The following is a 20,839-nucleotide window of genomic DNA, read 5'->3' as shown; positions in this document are numbered from 1 at the left end:
GGAAATTTGCTACTGTCCTACAAACCTCTGCACTTGGAGGCCCAACAACGTCTACAAGAAGAAGGTTGTGTAGTAGACATCAAGCTCTTTTCTGGCGCTGTTGCCGGGGAGGTTAGCGCTTGAAGGTATATCTTTAGATCTTGCAATCGAGTCTTTTAGTTTGTTGTTTTATCACTAGTTTAGTTTATAAAAGAAAACTACAAAAAATATGGAATTGAGTTTGCCTCATACGCTTCATCTTTTTAATATCTTTCATGAGTATGATGGAAAGGAAAATTGTGCCAAAGTGTTAGAAGAATAATGCATTAAAATATTTGGCACTAAATATTTGAATGATGAGCATGATTGCAATGTTGTTAGTATGAATTCCTTGAATATCCATGATGCTAATGATATGCAAAGCCACAAGCTTGGGGAAGCTATGTTTGATGAAGATGGTATTTTTGTCCCCCAAGTTTTGATGAGCAAATTTATTATGATGATACCATGCCTCCTATTTATGATGATTATGTCGATGAAAGTGGTTTCGGAGAGGTCATGACTTTATTTAGTAATGATTCCACTATTTCGGAAGAGGTTCCAATTGATTATGAGAACAAAGTTGCTATCTATGATGATTATTGTGATGACTTGTATGCTATAAATAATAATGATATCCATGAAACTTGTCATCATGATTTTAGTTTTCAATTGGATTATGCCTCACATGATAATTATTTTGTTGAGTTTGCTCCCACTATTATTCATGAGAAGAATTTTGCTTGTGTGGAGAGTAGTAAATTTTCTATGCTTGTAGATCATGAAAACAATGCTTTAGGTGATGGTTATATTGTTGAATTCATTCATGATGCTACTGAAAATTATTATGAGGGAGGAATATATGCTTGTAGGAATTGCAATAATATCAAGTTCCCTCTCTATGTGCTTAATGTTTTGAAGTTATGCTTGTTTTATCTTCCTATGCAAGTTGATTCTTGTTCCCACAAGTTGTTTGCTCACAAAATCCCTATGCATAGGAAGTGGGTTAGACTTAAATGTGCTAGTCATATTCTTCATGATGCTCTCTTTATGTTTCAATTCTTATCCTTTATGTGAGCATCATTGAAATCGTCATGCCTAGCTAGGGGCGTTAAACGATAGCACTTGTTGGGAGGCAACCCAATTTTATTTTTGTTCCTTGCTTTTTGTTCGTGTTTAGTAATAAATAATTCATCTAGCCTCTGGTTAGATGTGGGTTTATGTATTAACTAGTGTTTGTGCCAAGTAAAGCCTTTAGGACCTTCTTGGGTGATTGTTATTTGATCTTGCTGTAAAAACAGAAAGTATGCGCTCACGAGAATAATTTTCATTTCTTACCAGAGAGCGATAAAATACCAATTCCAAGTGCAGTAGATCATTAAACAAATTTCCTAGGATTTCCTAATTTCTCAAGATTTGTGTAGTTACAGAAGTATTCGGAACCTACAGATTACTACAGCATGTTCTGTTTCTGACAGATTCTCTTTTCTATGTGTTGCTTGCTTATTTTGATGAATCTATGAGTAGTATCGGAGGGTATGAACCATAGATAAGTTGGAATACAGTATATATTATATTAATAGGAATTTAGAATGAGTTCACAACAGTACCTAAGTGGTGATTTATTTTCTTATACCAACGGAGCTTACGAGTTTTCTGTTAAGTTTTGTGTTGTGAAGTTTTCAAGTTTTGGGTAAAAGATTTGATGGATTATGGAACAAGGAGTGGCAAGAGACTAATATTGGGGATGCCCACGGCACTCCAAGGTAATATTCAAGGACAACCAAGAGCCTAAGCTTGGGGATGCCCCAGAAGGCATCCCCTCTTTCGTCTTTGTTCATCGGTAACTTTACTTGGAGCTATATTTTTATTCACCACATGATATGTGTTTTGCTTGGAGCGTCAATTTATTTTGTTAGGATTTGCTTTCTGTTATTTAGAACAATATTTTGCATATTTTATTTCAATAAAAGTGGCATTGATAGCCTTTACTATGCCTATTTTACAAGTCTTCATGTTGCTGTTTGAAAACAGAAAGTTTATCGCTGTTGCAATAATTCCCTAGAAAAGTCAGAATGTGATAAAATGTTGAAACCTTTTTCATATTAAGCTCTGATAAATTTACTACAGTGGGAATTTTCTTTCATAATTTTTGGAGTTAGGGAAGTATGGATCTGAACTCTTTACAAACTGTCCTGTTTAGGCAGATTGCTGTTATGTTTGCATTGTTTGCATATGTTTGCTTCTTTAATGATTCTATTTGACGATAGGACTATTAAATATGCTGAGGCATTTAGTATGCAATGTTGAATAATAATTTTAGTGATTTTCTATAGTAGAGTATGATAAGGTTTTCGCAATGGTTTATACTAACTTATCTCACGAGTCCTTGTTGAAGTTTTGTGTGGATGAAGCTTTTGAGATTTAGGGAGACCATGGTATGAGAGGAATTAAGGAGACACAAAAGCTCAAGCTTGGGGATGCCCAAGGCATCCCAAGATACTATTTCAAGAGGTCTCAAGCATCTAAGCTTGGGGATGCCCCGGTTGGCATCCCACCTTTCTTCTTCAACAACTATCAGTTAGTTTCGGTTGATCCTAAGTTTTTGCTTCTTGACATGATGTTTGCCATTCTTAGAATGTCATTTCCTTTTGCTTTGCTTGTTGTTTGAATAAAATACCAAGATCTGAAATTATTAATTGTTAGAGAGTCTTCACATAGCTAAATAATTATTTAACTACTCATTGATCTTCACTTATATCTTTCGGAGTAGTTTGTTGTTGCTCTAGCGCTTCACTTATATCTTTTAGGATCTAGGCACTTGTAGGAGTAGTTGCTATCAGTTTTATTGAAGTTGGTTCACTTTTGTTTGAAGTTACTAAAAATTTCAGAATTTTTCAGAAAATAATGAGGAGATTATTGAGGGGCTCATCGAGCCAAAGCTCGAAGGAAAAGGCACCGAAGCCTAAGTATAATTTGCCGCGCACCGCGTAGATTCGGGCGTGTGAATGGCCTTCTGATGATTTCTTGAGAGCAGCCGGTATCTATGAAGATTTTCATGAATTGGCTCACAATGCAGGCCTCACCGCTTTCCTCCACGACCAATGCGATCAGTATCTCTTACTCACAAATACCTTTGTGCAAAACTTTTATTTTCATCCTTGGAACTCACCACCTACGGTGGAATTTCATTTATATGATGAGCATAAGGAGATGTCACTTTTTGATTTCTGTCATATTTGTTTAGTCCCTTTTGAGGGCAAGACAGAAGAACCACACCATGATGATGTGGAGGGATTTATTAATAATATCACTGTAGGAGAAACCAGGAAGGTTTCCGATGCACGAATCACTAGCATACATTTTCCTGTTTTACGTTACTTTGCATTATTTGCTAGTCGTTGTTTAATTGGACGCGGAAACTGTGGAAACCTTAGTATCCCTGATATAATTATTCTACTCCAAGGTTTATACAGTGATAACACTTTTAGTATGGGCGGTATTGTTGCCAGACGGTTAAATATGAACCGTACTAAGGGCCCCATCTTTGGAGGCATTTATGCTACACGCCTAGCCGCACATTTTAACATACCTATTAGGCATGCTGAGAAGGAAGAAAAGGTGCTGCCCCGTGTTTATCTAGATCATAAAAGTATGGTAGCACATGATTTTATTGTTAAGAATAGGGCAGGGGAGCTTAAATATCAATTGTTCTTTAATAAACATCATCCCGAGACTATTACCTTGCCTGCTCCTTCTTTGTTTGATTTGACTGTAGGCACGTACCTTGTTTCGTTGACGGCTATTCACGCCTACCGGAACCCTGCACCCACTGAGGAGCCAGAACAGGAACCAGAAAATGAGCCCCCACGATAATCTGTTTATTCTTGGGATCCAGAGATGACTGTCAGCCAGTGGCAGTCAGAGTCTTCTTCTTCATCACAATATGATCCCAACTATCCTTCTTCATCACAGTACGACCCCAAAACTATTATTATGGATATCCACCAGGCCAGCCGTGGCCATAGACCAACTTAGGCCAAAAGCCTAAGCTTGGGGGAGTAAGTATTTCTCACCGACATTACATTTATGTTCACACACACACTCATTGCTAGATGTCGGTGCTCATACTTTTTCACTGTAATATCCATGCTAGTTTATTTTCCTTTTCCTGCTTTCTTCTTGTGTGTTTAGTAAACCTTAAGAAAAACCAAAAAATTAGTAGTAATTTACTTTCCTGTTGTTGTAGTAATTAAAAAGAAAACCCCAAAAAATATTTCCCGTTCTTCTTTTGCTTGTTGGGAGCTTTCCCGTGTAAATAGTTTTATTTTCTTTTCTTTGGGGGTCAGTAGGAGAAGACCATAATTAAATTGTTGTAGTGGCTCTTATATGCTTTAATGTTGATTTAACCCAGAGCCCATATTGCCTTGTCTTCTCCTGTTTCTTGAATGCTCGCAGATTCCAGCTTAGTCCAATGCACGTGCACTCTTATTATTGTTCACACCGTTCGGTCGTGCAAGTGAAAGGCAATTATGATGATATATGATGGACTAACTGAGATGAGAAAAGCTGGTATGAACTCGACCTCTTTTGTTTTTGTAAATATGATGAGTCCCGCGTTCTTGATTCAGCTTATTATGAATAAACATGTTTGCAATGACAATTAGAGATCATAGTTGCTTGTGCCATGCTTGATTAGCTATGAGTTATAATGATTTACCTTGTACGCCAACATGCTATTGAGATGATTATGATGTGGTATGATGGGGTGGTATCCTCCTTTGAATGATTTAAGTGACTTGACTTGGCACATGTTCACGCATGTAGTTGAAACAAAATCAACATAGCCTTCATGATATTTATGTTCATGGTGGACTATATCCTACTCATGCTTGCATCCAATGTTTATTAATTTTAATGCATGTACATGGCTGTTGTCGCTCTCTAGTTGGTCGCTTCCCAGTCTTTTGCTAGCCTTCACCTGTACTAAGCAGGAATACTGCTTGTGCATCCAATCCCTTAAACCCCAAAGTTATTCCAGATGAGTCCACCATACCTTCCTATATGCGGTATCCACCTGCCATTCCAAGTAAATTTGTATGTGCCAAACTCTAAACCTTCAAATAAACATTCTGTTTTGTATGCTCGAATAGCTCATGTATCAACAAAGGTTGTCCTTATCTTCCGTGTTAGGCGGGTTATTCTCAAGAGGAGTGGACTCCGCTCCTCACTCACGAGAAAATGGCTAGTCAACGGGATGCCCAGTCCCATGCTTTATGCAAACTAAATCAAAATTAATTGCAAACAAAACTCCCCCAGGGACCTGATGTATGTTGGAGGCACTTGTTGTTTCAAGCAAGCCATGGATTGATGCTTGTTGGTGGAGGGGGAGTATAAAATTTACCATTCTGTATGGGAACCGCCTATAATGTGTTTAGCATGGAAGACATCGCCATCTCTTAGTTGTTACGTTGACAATGAAAGTATACCGCTCAAAATGCAATTTATCTCTATTTCAAAACCGAGCTCTGGCACCTCTACAAATCCCTGCTTCCCTCCGTGAAGGGCCTATCCATTTACTTTTATGTTGAGTCATCACCCTCTTATTAAAGAGCACTAGCTAGAGAGCACAGTTGTCGTTTGCATTCATCACTATTAATCTATGTTGGGTATGACTATGATTGGATCTCTTTTACCATGAATTACAATGTCTAGTCAGTCCTTGATCTTTAAAGGTGCTCTGCATTTATGTTTTGCGGTCTCAGAAAGGGCTAGCGAGATACCATCTTGTTATATCATATAATGATTGTTTTGAGAAAGTGTTGTCATCCGAGATTTATTATTATGACTTGCTAGTTGATTATGCTATTGATACGAGTAATTGTGAGACCCGAGGATTACTGCAAATGTGGTTAGTTATGATCTATGCTGAAAACTTGAATGCTGGCTTGACATAGTTACAACAACAAGAGCAAACAGAGTTTGTAAAAGTTTTTCTTTCTTTCAGTTTGTCAACTGAATTGCTTGAGGACAAGCAAGGGTTTAGGCTTGGGGGAGTTGATACGTCTCCGTCGTATCTACTTTTCCAAACACTTTTGCCCTTGTTTTGGACTCTAACTTGTATGATTTGAATGGAACTAACCTGGACTGACGCTGTTTTCAACAGAATTACCTTGGTGTTGTTTTATGTGCAGAAAGCAAATATTCTTGGAAAGTCCTGAAACTCCACGGAATACCTTAGAAAAAATAATAATAAATCCTCGCCAAATATGAAGACCAGGGGGCCCACACCCTTTCCACGAGGGTGGGGGGCGCCCCCCTAGGGCGCGCCCCCTACCTCGTGGGCCCCCTGTTGACCCTCCGACGCCAACTCCAACTCTATATATTTGCTTTCAGAGAGAAAAACCCAGGGAGAAGAAACCATCGCGTTTTACGATATGGAGCCGCCGCCAAGCCCTAAAACCTCTCGGGAGGGCTGATCTGGAGTCCGTTCGGGGCTCCGGAGAGGGGGATTCTTCGCCATCGTCATCATCAACCATCCTCCATCACCAATTTCATGATGCTCACCGTCGTGCGGGAGTAATTCCATCGTAGGCTTGCTGGACGGTGATGGGTTGGATGAGATTTATCATGTAATCGAGTTAGTTTTGTTAGGGTTTGATCCCTAGTATCCACTATGTTCTGAGATTGATGTTGCTATGACTTTGCTATGCTTAATGCTTGTCACTAGGGCCCGAGTGCCATGATTTCAGATCTGAACCTATTATGTTTTCCTGAATATTTGTGATTTCTTGATCCTATCTTGCAAGTCTATAGTCACCTACTATGTGTTATGATCTGGCAACCCCGAAGTGACAATAATCGGGACCACTCCCGGTGATGACCATAGTTTGAGGAGTTCATGTATTCACTATGTGCTAATGCTTTGTTCCGGTTCTCTATTAAAAGGAGGCCTTACTATCCCTTAGTTTCCAATAGGACCCCGCTGCCACGGGAGGGTAGGACAAAAGATGTCATGCAAGTTCTTTTCCATCAGCACGTATGACTATATACGGAATACATGCCTACATTACATTGACGAACTGGAGCTAGTTCTGTGTCACCCTATGTTATGACTGTTACATGATGAACCGCATCCGGCATAATTATCCATCACGGATCCGGTGCCTACGAGTTTTCCATATACTGGTTTACGCTTATTTACTTTCCCACTGCTACTGTTACAATCACTATAAAATACCAAAAACATTACTTTTGCTGTCTTTACATTTGTTGTCGTTACCACCACTATCGTATTATTGTGCTACTAATAACTTCGCTGCAGATACTAAGTTTCCAGGTGTGGTTGAATTGACAACTCAGCTGCTAATACTTGAGAATATTCTTTGGCTCCCCTTGTGTCGAATCAATAAATTTGGGTTAAATACTCTAACCTCGAAAACTGTTGCGATCCCCTATACTTGTGGGTTATCGGTGCCAGTTTCTGTTTTTCCATTGTTTCTGTGTTTCGCAGAAAAGGAATATCAAACGGAGTCCAAATGGAATGAAACCTTCGGAAAAGTTATTTTTGGAAAGAAAGCAATACAGGAGACTTGGAGTGCATGTCAGGGGATCAACGAGGAGAGCACGAGGAAGGGGGTGCGCCCTCCACCCTCGTGGGCCCCGCGTGGCTCCCTTGATGTATTTCTTCCGCCTATATATATCCATATACCCTAAAACTATCGAAGAGCAGAATAGATCAGGAGTTCCGCTGCCAGAAGCCTCCGTAGCCACCGAAAACCAATCTAGACCCGTTCCGGCACCCTACCGGAGGGGGCATCCCTCTCCGGTGGCCATCTTCATCATCCCGGCGCTCTCCATGACGAGGAGGGAGTAGTTCTCCCTCGGGGCTGAGGGTATGTACCAGTAGCTATGTGTTTGATCTCTCTCTCTCTCTCGTGTTCTTGAGGTGATACGATCTTGATGTATCGTGAGCTTTGCTATTATAGTTGGATCTTATGATGTTTCTCCCCCTCTACTCTCTTGTAATGGATTGAGATTTCCCTTTGAAGGTATCTTATCGGATTGAGTCTTTAAGGATTTGAGAACACTTGATGTATGTCTTGCGTGGGATACCTGTGGTGACATTGGGGTATTCTGTGATCCACTTGATGTATGTTTTGGTGATCAACTTGCGGGTTCCGTGACCTTGGGAATCTATGCATAGGGGTTGGCACACGTTTTCATCTTGACTCTCCGGTAGAAACTTTGGGGCACTCTTTGAGGTTCTATGTGTTGGTTGAATAGATGAATCTGAGATTGTGTGATGCATATCATGGAATCATACCCACGGATACTTGAGGTGACATTGGAGTATCTAGGTGACATTAGGGTTTTGGTTGATTTGTGTCTTAAGGTGTTATTCTAGTACGAACTCTAGGGCTGTTTGTGACACTTATAGGAATAGCCCAACGGATTGATCGGAAAGAATAACTTTGAGCTGGTTTCGTACCCTACCATAATCTCTTCGTTTGTTCTCCGCTATTAGTGACTTTGGAGTGACTCTTTGTTGCATGTTGAGGGATAGTTATGTGATCCAATTATGTTATTATTGTTGAGAGGACTTGCACTAGTGAAAGTATGAACCCTAGACCTTGTTTCCTAGCATTGCAATACCGTTTGTGCTCACTTTTATCATTAGTTACCTTGCTGTTTTTATAATTTCAGATTACAAAAACCTTTATCTACCATCCATATACCACTTGTATCACCATCTCTTCGCCGAACTAGTGCACCTATACAATTTACCATTGTATTGGGTGTGTTGGGGACACAAGAGACTCTTTGTTATTTGGTTGCATGGTTGCTTGAGAGAGACCATCTTCATCCTACGCCTCCTATGGATTGATAAACCTTAGGTCATCCACTTGAGGGAAATTTGCTACTGTCCTACAAACCTCTGCACTTGGAGGCCCAACAACGTCTACAAGAAGAAGGTTGTGTAGTAGACATCATCAAGCCCTTCTCGGTCACTTACGAGAGTGAGATCTGATAGATATGATAAGATAATATTTTTGGTATGTTTATGATAAAGAGAAATAAATATGCAAAGTAAAATAAACGGCAAAGGAAATAACTAAGTGTTGTAAGATTAATATGATGAAAGATAGACCCGGGGGCCATAGGTTTCACTAGTGGCTTCTCTCAAGAGCATAAGTATTACGGTGGGTAAACGAATTACTATCGAGCAACTGATAGAATTGAGCATAGTTATGAGAATATCTAGGTATGATCATGTATATAGGCATCACGTCCGAGACAAGTAGGCCGAAATGATTCTGCATCTACTACTATTACTCCACACATCGACCGCTATCCAGCATGCATCTAGAGTATTAAGTTCATAAGAACAGAGTAATGCTTTAAGGAAGATGACATGATGTAGAGGGATAAACTCATGCAATATGATATAAACCCCATCCCCATCTTTTCATCCTCGATGGCAACAATACAATACGTGTCAGTTCCCTTTCTGTCACTGGGATCAAACACCACAAGATTGAACCCAAAGCTAAGTACTTCTCCCATTGCAAGAAAGATCAATCTAGTAGGCCAAACCAAACTGATAATTCGAAGAGACTTGCAAATATAAACCAATCATAGATAAAAGAATTCAGAGGAGAACCAAATATTGTTCATAGATAATCTGGATCATAAACCCACAATTCATCAGATCTCGACAAACACACCACAAAAGAAGATTACATTGAATAGATCTCCAAGAGAATCGAGGAGAACTTTGTATTGAGATCCAAAGAGAGAGAAGAAGCCATCTAGCTAATAACTATGGAGCCGTAGTCTGAAGTAAACTACTCACACATCACCGGAGAGGCCATGGAGTTGATGTAGAGGCCCTCCGTGATCAATGCCTCCTCCGGTGGAGCTCTGGAAAAGGCCCCGAGATGGGATCTCTCGAGTACAGAAGGTTGCGGTGGTGGAATTAGGTTTTCGTGGTGCTTGAGGGAGTCCTGGATTAGGGGGTCTCCGGACAGCCGGATTATATCCTTTGGCCGGACTGTTAGACTATGAAGATACAAGATTGAAGATTTCGTCTCATGTCCGGATAGGACTCTACTTGGCGTGGAAGGCAAGCTAGGCAATATGGATATGGATATCTCCTCCTTTGTAACCGACCTTGTGTAACCCTAACCCTCTCCGGTGTCTATATAAACCAGAGGGTTTTAGTCCGTAGGACAACATACAATCATACCATAGGCTAGCTTCCAGGGTTTAGCCTCTCTGATCTCGTGGTAGATCTACTCTTGTACTACCCATATCATCAATATTAATCAAGCAGGACGTAGGGTTTTACCTCCATCAAGAGGGCCCGAACCTGGGTAAAACATTGTGTCCCCTGCCTCCTATTACCATCCAGCCTAGATGCACAGTTCGGGACCCCCATACTCGAGATCCGCTGGTTTTGACACCGACATTGGTGCTTTCATTGAGATTTCCTCTGTGTCGTCACCTTTAGGCCTGATGGCTCCTCCGATCATCAACAACGATGCGGTCCAGGGTGAGACCTTTCTCCCCGGACAGATCTTCGTGTTCGGTGGCTTTACACCGCGGGCTAATTCGCTTGGCCATCTGGAGCAGATTGAAAGCTACGCCCCTGGCCATCAGGTCAGATTTGGAAGTTTCAACTACACTGCCGACATCCGCGGAGACTTGATCTTCGACGGATTCGAGCCACAGCCGGGCGCGCTGCACTGTCACGATGGGTATGACCTAGCTCTGCCGCCGAACAGTACCCCAGAGGCCGCGCCCGCATCAGCTCCGACCCTTAGGTTGGAGCCAACTGTGCCAATCGAGGACGGGTGGCTAGACACCGCCTCAGGGGCTGCAGTCTCAACGACGATCGAGCCGAACACCAGCCTAATCCTCTGCGAAGCCCGTGACTCCAAGGTGCCGGACTCTTTTCCGAACTCCGAACCGTCCACGCCCCTGATTGGGCGCCGATCATGGAATTCACCGCCGCGGATATCTTTCAGCACTCGCCCTTCGGCGACATTCTGAATTCACTAAAGTCTCTCTCTTTGTCAGGAGAGCCCTGGCCGGACTATGGCCAACAGGATTGGGATGCGGACGACGAAGAAATTCGACGCCCACCCACCACCCACTTCGTAGCCACTATCGATGATTTAACCGACATGCTCGACTTCGACTCCGAAGACATCGACGGTATGGACGACGATGTAGGAGACGAACATGAACCAGCGCCTGTAGGGCACTGGAAAGCCACCTCGTCATATGACATGTACATGGTGGATACACCCAAAGAAGGCAACGGCGATGAGATAACGGAGAATGGCCCCTCCAAGAAGCAACCCAAGCGCCGACGTCAGCGGCCCCGCTCTAAGTCCCGCCAAAGCAAAAGTGGTGATACCGGCACAGGAGATAATAACACTCCGGATAGTGCCGAAGACAACAACAATCCCCTCCAGCAAGATTTAGAGCAGGAGGATGGAGGAGCCAGCCCTCCTGAGAGAGCGGCAGACGGAGAGGAGGAGGATGACAATTACATGCCCCCCTCCGAAGACGAGGCAAGCCTCGGCGACGATGAATTCGCCATACCAGAGGATCCCGTCGAACAAGAGCGCTTCAAGCGCCGGCTTATGGCCACGGCAAATAGCCTGAAGAAAAAGCAGCAGTAGCTTCAAGCTAATCAAGATCTGCTAGCTGACAGATGGACTGAAGTCCTCGCGGCCGAGGAATATAAACTCGAGCGCCCCTCCAGGAATTACCCAAAGTGCAGGTTACTACCCCGACTGGAGGAAGAAGCGTATGATACGGCTGATCGGCCACCTCGTGGCCGCGATAGAGAGGCATTCCAGCCAAAAACTCAGCCTCCACCCCGACGCCATTCAAATAAAAAGGCATGGGGAGATATGCTAGACCTGCGAGACATATTGGAGGACAAAGCAAAGCATGCAAGATCGATCTACGGATCACGAGGGCGCACAACTCTGCGAGACGATAAACGTCACGCCGGATACAGTAAAAGCAAATCTGGCCGGGCCGAACACAGCGAGCAAGACCCATTCGAGCTGCGTCGCGATATAGCCCAATACAGAGGCGCCGCACACCCCTTATGCTTCACAGACAAAGTAATGGATCATCAATTCCCAGAAGGTTTCAAACCTGTAAATATTGAATCATACAATGGCACAACAGATCCCGCAGTATGGATCGAGGATTTCCTCCTCCATATCCACATGGCCCGCGGTGATGACTTACAAGCCATCAAATACCTCCCACTAAAGCTCAAAGGACCAGCGCGGCATTGGCTTAACAGCTTGCCAGTGGAATCCATTAGCTGTTGGGAAGATCTGGAAGCCGCATTCCTCGACAACTTCCAGGGCACTTATGTGCGACCACCAGACGCCGATGACTTGAGCCACATAATTCAGCAGCAAGAAGAGTCGGCCATGCAATTCTGGACTCGGTTCCTTACAAAGAAAAATCAAATCGTCGACTGTCCGGATGTAGAGGCCTTAGCGGCTTTCAAACACAACATCCGAGACGAGTGGCTAGCCCGGCACCTTGGTCAGGAAAAGCCGAAATCTATGGCAGCTCTCACGACGCTCATGACCCGCTTTTGTGCGGGAGAAGACAGCTGGCTGGCTCGCAGTAATAACATATCAAAGAACCATGGTACCTCCGATACCAAGGACGGCAATAGAAGGTCACGTCGCAACAAACATAAGCGCCGCATTAACAGCAAAAATACCGAGGATACGACAGTCAATGCCGGATTCAAAGGCTCTAAACCCGGTCAGCTGAAAAAGCCATTCAAACAAAGTACGTCGGGTCCGTCCAGCTTGGACCGTATACTCGATCGCTCGTGTCAAATACACGGCACCCCACACAAGCCAGCCAATCACACCAACAGGGATTGTTGGGTGTTTAAGCAGGCCGGCAAGTTAATTGCTGAAAACAAGGACAAGGGGCCGCATAGCGATGACGAGGAGGAGCCCCGGCAGCCGCACATCGGAGGACAGAAGAGGTTTCCCCCGCAAGTGCGGACGGTGAACATGATATACGCAACCCACATCCCCAAGAGGGAGCGGAAGCGTGCGCTCAGGGACGTATATGTGTTGGAGCCAGTCGCCCCAAAGTTCAACCCTTGGTCCTCCTGTCCGATCACCTTTGATCGCAGGGACCACCCCACTAGTATCCATCATGGCGGATTCGCCGCACTGGTCCTAGACCCAATCATTGACGGATTTCACCTCACTCGAGTCCTTATGGATGGTGGCAACAGCCTGAACCTGCGTTATCAGGACACAGTGCACAAAATGGGTATAGACCCCTCAAGGATCAAACCCACAAAAACGACCTTTAAAGGCGTCATTCCAGGTGTAGAGGCCCATTGCATAGGCTCAATTACACTGGAAGTGGTCTTTGGATCCCCGGATAACTTCTGAAGCGAAGAGTTAATCTTCGATATAGTCCCGTTCCGCAGTGGTTATCACGCACTGCTCGGGCGAACCGCATTTGCTAGATTCAATGCGGTACCGCATTATGCATACCTCAAGCTCAAGATGCCAGGACCTCGCGGAGTTATTACAGTCAATGGAAACACAGAGCGCTCTCTCCGAACAGAGGAGCACACCGCGGCCCTCGCAACAGAAGCGCAAAGCAGCCTCTCAAGGCAATCAACCAGTTCGACGCTTCAAAGCTCGGACGCCTTCAAGCGCGCTCGGAGCAATCGGCAAATAGACCGCCTGGCGCGATCTGAGCTCGCATAGCAATACGGCAGCCACCCCAATCCCATCCCAATGGCGAAACTCGTGCCACGCGTACATAATTACGCATTAAAAATATCATGAGCATTGGTGGGGAGGGGGCACAACTACGGCACGCCCCAAGACGTGGCTTAAACCGCACTAGGGGCTTCCCGTTTGGTTTTTTTTTTCTCTCAGGACATTAATCTCTGGAAACACTGTCCGGCAGCACTATTGCCGAACACATGATGCAGCAACCAAGGAGGCAGACAACTACGTCATACCACGGAATTCCTAGGTGGATTACAGTAACGAGCGAAATATTTGATTTAATATCATTCCTCAGCTTGCCCTTGGAATGGACATAGTCCTACTCTTTGCTTATCACACTATCTGTATCACTCTGCTTTAACGCAATTTTTTGAATAAACAATGCATGACATTACAACTATTATTGCATTCTTGTTATATATATACATATTTCTATGTGTTCATTAATGACGCCTTGCAACCATACACTTTGATACGGCCAATACACCAGGGGCTTACGTACCCCACAATACGGTGTGAAAAGTCCGAACACTCTCACAAGTGCGGCACCCCGAACTTATAGCATTATATGCATCAGCTCCGAATCATGTCTTTGGTCAAATGTTGGGTTTGCCCGGCTCCTATGTTTTGGTACCTTACGTTCCGCTCTATCGGCTAAGGTAGCGCTAGGAGAACTACTGCGATTGTGCCCCAGTTCTGCTGGGTTCAGCACCTTAGTAGAGAAAGCTAAAACTGACTGTAATGATAAGGTGATAGACTGGTCGCTGTTTGGCGAGGTTTTCGAGTCCCTAAAGACTTATGCCGCTTAGAGCGAGGGGCCGGCCCTGTCCAGCTTAAAGGCATGTATCGCGCCCCAAATTCGGCCTTCCGAATACCAGGGGCTTCGCCGAAATTTAAAATTATAGAATTCTATGGCTAAGTGAGAGTGATAAAGCATTATTAGTCCAGTTGCCTTGTTCGCTGTGCTGAGCACCTCCCTCGAAGGACCCAAACATGGGAACAAGAGTGCTCAGGTTTATCCCGAACACCCCAGCACTCGTGGCATGGGGGAAGAAGCCGAGGACTAGCCATCTCTCAGATTGGATAAACAACCAAATAGAAGGTAATATTTTAAATTCAAACAAGCGTTGCATAGCGCATATGAAACAAGTTTTCATAAATACAGGATAAAACGAGCAAGTCTCACTCAAATATTACATCTTTTGAACACTCGTCTGCTATGAGACGGGCACCCGGCAGAACACCCTCGTAGTACATCTCGAGGTGGCGGTCCTCCTTGCCCTCCGGCGGCCCCTCCTTGATCAGCTTCACGGCGTCTAGCTTGACCCACTGCAATTTCACACAGGCGAAAGCCTGGCATGCACCTTCAATGCAGACAGATCGCTTGACGACCTCCAGCCGCGGGCAGGCATCCACAAGCCGCCTCACCAGGCCGAAGAAGCTGTTCGGAAGGGCGTCGCCAGGCCACAGCCGGACTATAAAGCCCTTCATGGCCCGATCGGCCGCCTTATGTACCTCGACCATCTGCTTCAGCTGGTCGCTCATTGGCACCGGGTGTTCGGCCTCAGCATACTGAGACCAGAACAGCTTCTCCGTTGAGCTTCCATCCTCGGCCTGGTAAAATTGTGCAGCATCGGACACGCTGCGGGGCAAATCTGCGAATGCTCCTGGAGAGCTCCGGATTCGGGTAAGTAATCGGTAATTTACTTTTACATGCTTGCTTTGCATATAGAAAGCCTTACCCGCCGCTATCTTCTTCATTGCGTCGATCTCCTGGAGGGCCCTTTGGGCTTCGGCCTTGGCACTTTTTGCGCTCTCGAGGGCCGCGGCAAGCTCAGACTCCCGCGTCTTTGAGTCAAGCTGCAACGCCTCGTGCTTCGCCACGAGAGCCTGGAGCTCTTTGTAGGATCGAAAGTATGTCTAGAGGGGGGGGTGATTAGACTACTTGACCAAATAAAAACTTAACCTTTTCCCAATTTTAGTTCTTGGCAGATTTTAGCTATTGTAGGACAAGTCAAGCAATCATCACACAATTCAAGCAAGCATGCAAAGAGTATATTGGCAGCGGAAAGTAAAGCATGCAACTTGCAAGAATGTAAAGGGAAGGGTTTGGAGAATTCAAACGCAATTGGAGACACGGATGTTTTTCCTGTGGTTTGGATAGGTGGTGCTATCCTATATCCACGTTGATGGAGACTTCAACCCATGAAGGGTAACGGTTGCGCGAGTCCATGGGGGGCTCCACCCACGAAGGATAATGGTTGCGCGAGTCCACGGAGGGCTCCACCCACGAAGGGTCCACGAAGAAGCAACCACTCACGAAGGGTCCACGAAGAAGCAACCTTGTCTATCCCACCATGGCCATCGCCCACGAAGGACTTGCCTCACTAGCGGTAGATCTTCACGAAGTAGGCGATCTCCTTGCCCTTACAAACTCCTTGGTTCAACTCCACAATCTTGTCGGAGGCTCCCAAGTGACACCTAGCCAATCTAGGAGACACCACTCTCCAAGAAGTAACAAATGGTGTGTTGATGATGAACTCCTTGCTCTTGTGCTTCAAATGATAGTCTCCCCAACACTCAACTCTCTCTCATAGGATTTGGATTTTGTGGAAAGAAGATTTGAGTGGAAAGCAACTTGGGGAAGGCTAGAGATCAAGATTCATATGGTAGGAATGGAATATCTTGGTATCAACACATGAGTAGGTGGTTCTCTCTCAGAACATATGAGTTGGAATTGTGTATGTGTTCTGATGGCTCTCTCCACAAATGAAGAGGGGGTGGAGGGGTATATATAGCCTCCACACAAAATCCAACCGTTACACATAGTTTTCCAATCTCGGTGGGACCGAATCAACAAACTCGGTCGGACCGAAAAGGTAAACCTAGTGACCGTTAGAGATTTTCGATGGGACTGACATGCAACTCGGTAGGACCGATATGGTTAGGGTTTGGGCATAACGTAATCTCGGTGAGACCGATTACACAAACTCGGTGAGACCGAGTTTGGTAATAAGCTAACCAGAGAGTTGGTCAGGTAAACTCGGTGGGACCGATTTGCTCTTTCGGTGAGACCGAAAAGTTACAAAAAGGAAACAAAGAGTTTACATTGCAATCTCGGTGGGACCGATTCGCTCTTTCGGTGAGACCGAAAAGTTACGAAAGGGAAACAGAGAGTTTGCAATCCCATCTCGGTGAGACCGAGATCCCTATCGGTAGAACCGAATTGCTAGGGTTTGGCAGTGGCTTATGACAAGTGAAACTCGGTGGCGCCGGATAGAAAGAATCGGTATGACCGAGTTTGGCTTAGGGTTTAGGTCATATGTGGATATGGGAAAGTAGTTGAGGGTTTTGGAGCATATCACTAAGCACATGAAGCAAGAGGCTCATTAAGCAACACCTCATCCCTCCTTGATAGTATTGGCTTTTCCTAAAGACTCAATGTGATCTTGGATCACTAAAATATAAAATGAAGAGTCTTGAGCTTTTGAGCTTGAGCCAATCCTTTGTCCTTAGCATTTTGAGGGTTCCACTTTCACATCCATGCCATGCCAATCATTGAGCTTTCCTGAAATAGTCATCTTGGAATAGCATTAGCTCAATGAGCTATATGTTGTTATGAATTACCAAAACCACCTAGGGATAGTTGCACTTTCAATCTCCCCCTTTTTGGTAATTGATGACAACATATAGATCAAAGCTTCGACAAATGATAATAAGCATGAAATATATCGTCGCTTAGAGAAGTATGTGACAAGTAAGAGCTCCCCCTAAATTTGTGCATATTTAAAATTTGCTTTGGACTGCAAATGCACAAAGAGTTAGAGTCATGGGTTACTCTTCCATGTCACATACATCTTGGTGGAGCGCTTAAAATGATAAGAATGAAATACATGCACTCATAACCAAGAATAGTGAATGATCACATAAGATAGATAAGGTGATAATATTAAGCAAACATTAAGTGTAGCTTATGATCAAACACATGAAGTTCGAAAAAACCACCAAATAAAACAAGAGAGAATAAAAGCAACACTCTCTCTCGAAGCCTATGATCTATACATTTTCTCCCCCTTTGGCAACAAGTTACCAAAAAGTTCCTAGAAAATGCATAGTGATAAGTCGACACTCAGGCTTGATCTTCAGGTGGTGGTGGAGTCCGGAGCACTCCAAGGACGAAGCCTTCTGTAGACGTGGTCGGAGTCGAGGCTGAAGTGGACGGTGGAGCTGGTGGAACTGAGGTTGTAGCTGGTGCAGACGTGGTGGCTCTGGGGTCAGCAACTGGCACTGCAGACGACCTCGGACCTCGTGGCACTCTGGCAAAGGCATCAGTTGTAGTCTTGCCTCTCCTCTCCTGCATGTCATCCTGGAGCTGCTCCACTGCAGTCTGAATCTCTGTCACTTTGGCATCCAAGTCATAGAACTTTTGTTCCATGATCCTCTCTAAGCTTGCCTGGTTCTGAGTTAGGGTGGCTAGTCCTTGCTCAATCCGCAGGGTGGATGCAATCAAGTAACCAAGCTGCTCTTGTTTGGTTTTCAGGAAATATTCAGACGCCTCCTCTTGAGTAGGCATCTTGGCAGCTTTCTCCTTCCTCGCCTTCTCCTTCTTGGCTTGTGCTTGGGCAGATGATGGCTCATTCTCAGTCATGACCACTTGATTATCTTCAAAGTCTGGACGGATGGGCAGGTGTTCCTTGTCCAATAAGTATATCCCCGTGCCCATCTTAGAGTTGATGAGCTCCTGAATCTGTGGGGCATATCCACAGCTCCTCTTCTGGTCTGCTACCGTCCTCTTGATTGTTTCAATCATAAGGCTCATGACTTTGAATTTCTGTGGCACGTCAAAGATATGAAGCAAGTTGATCGTGTGGCCCCTGATCATCTTGTGATCTCCAGACTTGGGCAATAGGGTGTGCCTAAGAATCCAGTTGATGGTTGGCAGCCCTGATAGAAGATAGTGTACTGAGCCAAACTTGAATGTATCAAGTGCTTCATTTGGAATCTCCTTGTACATGTTTGACATTGAGTTGTGGTCCATCTTCTTCTTGGCATAAATGTCCAAGTCATCGTCATGCTCTTCTGGGGCATTAATCAGCTGAGCCCATTCAGCAACTGTAGACTGGTACCTCGTACCCTCTGACATCCATACAATCCTGCCATCTGGATAGAAATGGGCTGTGGAGTAGAACTGCATGATGAGTTCCTCGTTCCACTTTGTGAGCTTCTGCCCAACAAAGTCCTCTACTCCACATGCCTTGAAGCTGTCCTGCACTCCAGGGTAGTACTCTTCATTGTCCTTGATGTATTGCCAATCAACCCATCTCATATCACAGACAATTGGCTTCTTGTCTAGCAGCACTGTCTCATAAAAGTCTTGCTGCTCCTTGGTGTGAAACCTGTAGTCAACTGCAGTCCTTCTCCTTGAAGCATATGGGTCTGCTTCTCTCCACTTCCGGAGCCCTGAATCTCTCCTGAGTTTCATATCCTCAGCCACAGGATGAGCATCGTTGTGGTCTGGGATCTTGGGCTTGAGCTTTCTAAGAACATTCTCTTCTTCTTCTTCTGCAGCTTCAGGCACTGGGGCCTTGTTCTTCTCAGTAGCTGGGATGCTTCTTGTGTTCCTCTTTGGCTTTGGCTTTGGAGCTGGCTTGGCCTTGGAAGCAGCTGCCCCTGTTCTTATGGCATCACCCATCAGCTTGGGTGCCTTAGGTGCTGGTGCAGCTACCTCTTCTTCTTCCTCCTCATCTTCCATGATGGAAGCCTTGCCAAGCACTCTGGCTACAGTTTTCTTCACCCTTTCTTTCCTCTTCTTGCCTTCAGCAGCAACTGGCTCAATGGGAGTGGGCTTCTCAGTTGAAGCTCTGGCCTTTGACATAGGCTGCCTGCCTGTTGGCCTTTTGATCTTCATCCCTGGTTTTATGCCCTGTGCTGGCTCAACTCTCTTGGAAGTTGCTTCCTCTTCTGCCACATAATCCTCATCTTCTGAGTCTGAGGTTCTCTTCTTTCTCTGTCTTGTGGCAGCTTTAGGCAGATTGCTAAGGGTGCTCCTGCTGCCATCATCTGAGGAACTTGAGGGACTAGTGCCCTCACTCTTCTGCACTTGCTGCTCTGACAAGTTCTGGCTATCACTTTGGTCTGACATGATGCAAACTCTGACTGCTGACCCTGTGAATAGGTTATAGATGAGATAGAGTGGATAAGCATCACAAAATGCAGAGATTTTTGCAAAAGAATAATTCAAAACTTAGTTTTAGTTTCCCACTGAAAGCATCTCGGATCTACCGATTTCTAAACTCGGTGATACCGAAGCAGTTTTGGCACCTAAACTAGTGAACTCAGTCAGACCGAGTCACAGTTCGGTGGCACCGAGACTGCTAGGGTTTCACAGAGTTCCAAAATCGGTCACACCGATAAGTAATTCTCGGTCAGACCGAGTCTCACTTGTGCAATGGCATAAGCCAAATCGGTGGGACCGAGTTTTTCAACTTGGTGGGTCCGAGATGGTTTCGGCGGAAACCTAACCCTAAAATTTTCGAATTAAACATAATCTACGAGTTCATTGACTGGATAGAAGTTTAACAAACGTGGCAAGAATCATGATGATCACAATGTGCTAAGAATTGGATTGGGGAATAGCACAAAGATCGAGTCCATACCCTAGTTCGGCGGAGACTCGCTACGGCGGCAACGGCGGGGTTGAATTTCCATTGACGGCGACGGAGACCAGCGACTGGAGGTGGCTGGCGGCGAGGAGACGATCCGGAGACCAAGTTGGCAGAGCAGGCTATCGCGCGGGCGAAGGGGTTCGGAGAAATTTCCAAATTTTTGCCCGTGACTATATATAGCCCGACCCTATCGGTGTGACCGAGTGGAACAACTCGGTGGCACCGAGATGCAAAACTGTATACAGTTGTTGCAACTCGGTGTGACCGAATGGTTCAAATCGGTTGCACCGAGATCGAAAACCTAGATCAACTTAATGATCTCGGTAGGGCCGAAAGTAG

This window comes from Triticum urartu, chromosome 5A (assembly GCF_056163025.1).
Source record: "Triticum urartu cultivar PI428250 chromosome 5A, HENAU_Tu73, whole genome shotgun sequence".
NCBI lineage: Eukaryota > Viridiplantae > Streptophyta > Magnoliopsida > Poales > Poaceae > Triticum > Triticum urartu.
The sequence above is the reverse complement of the archived record's forward strand: the minus strand, read 5'-3'. Positions refer to the sequence as shown.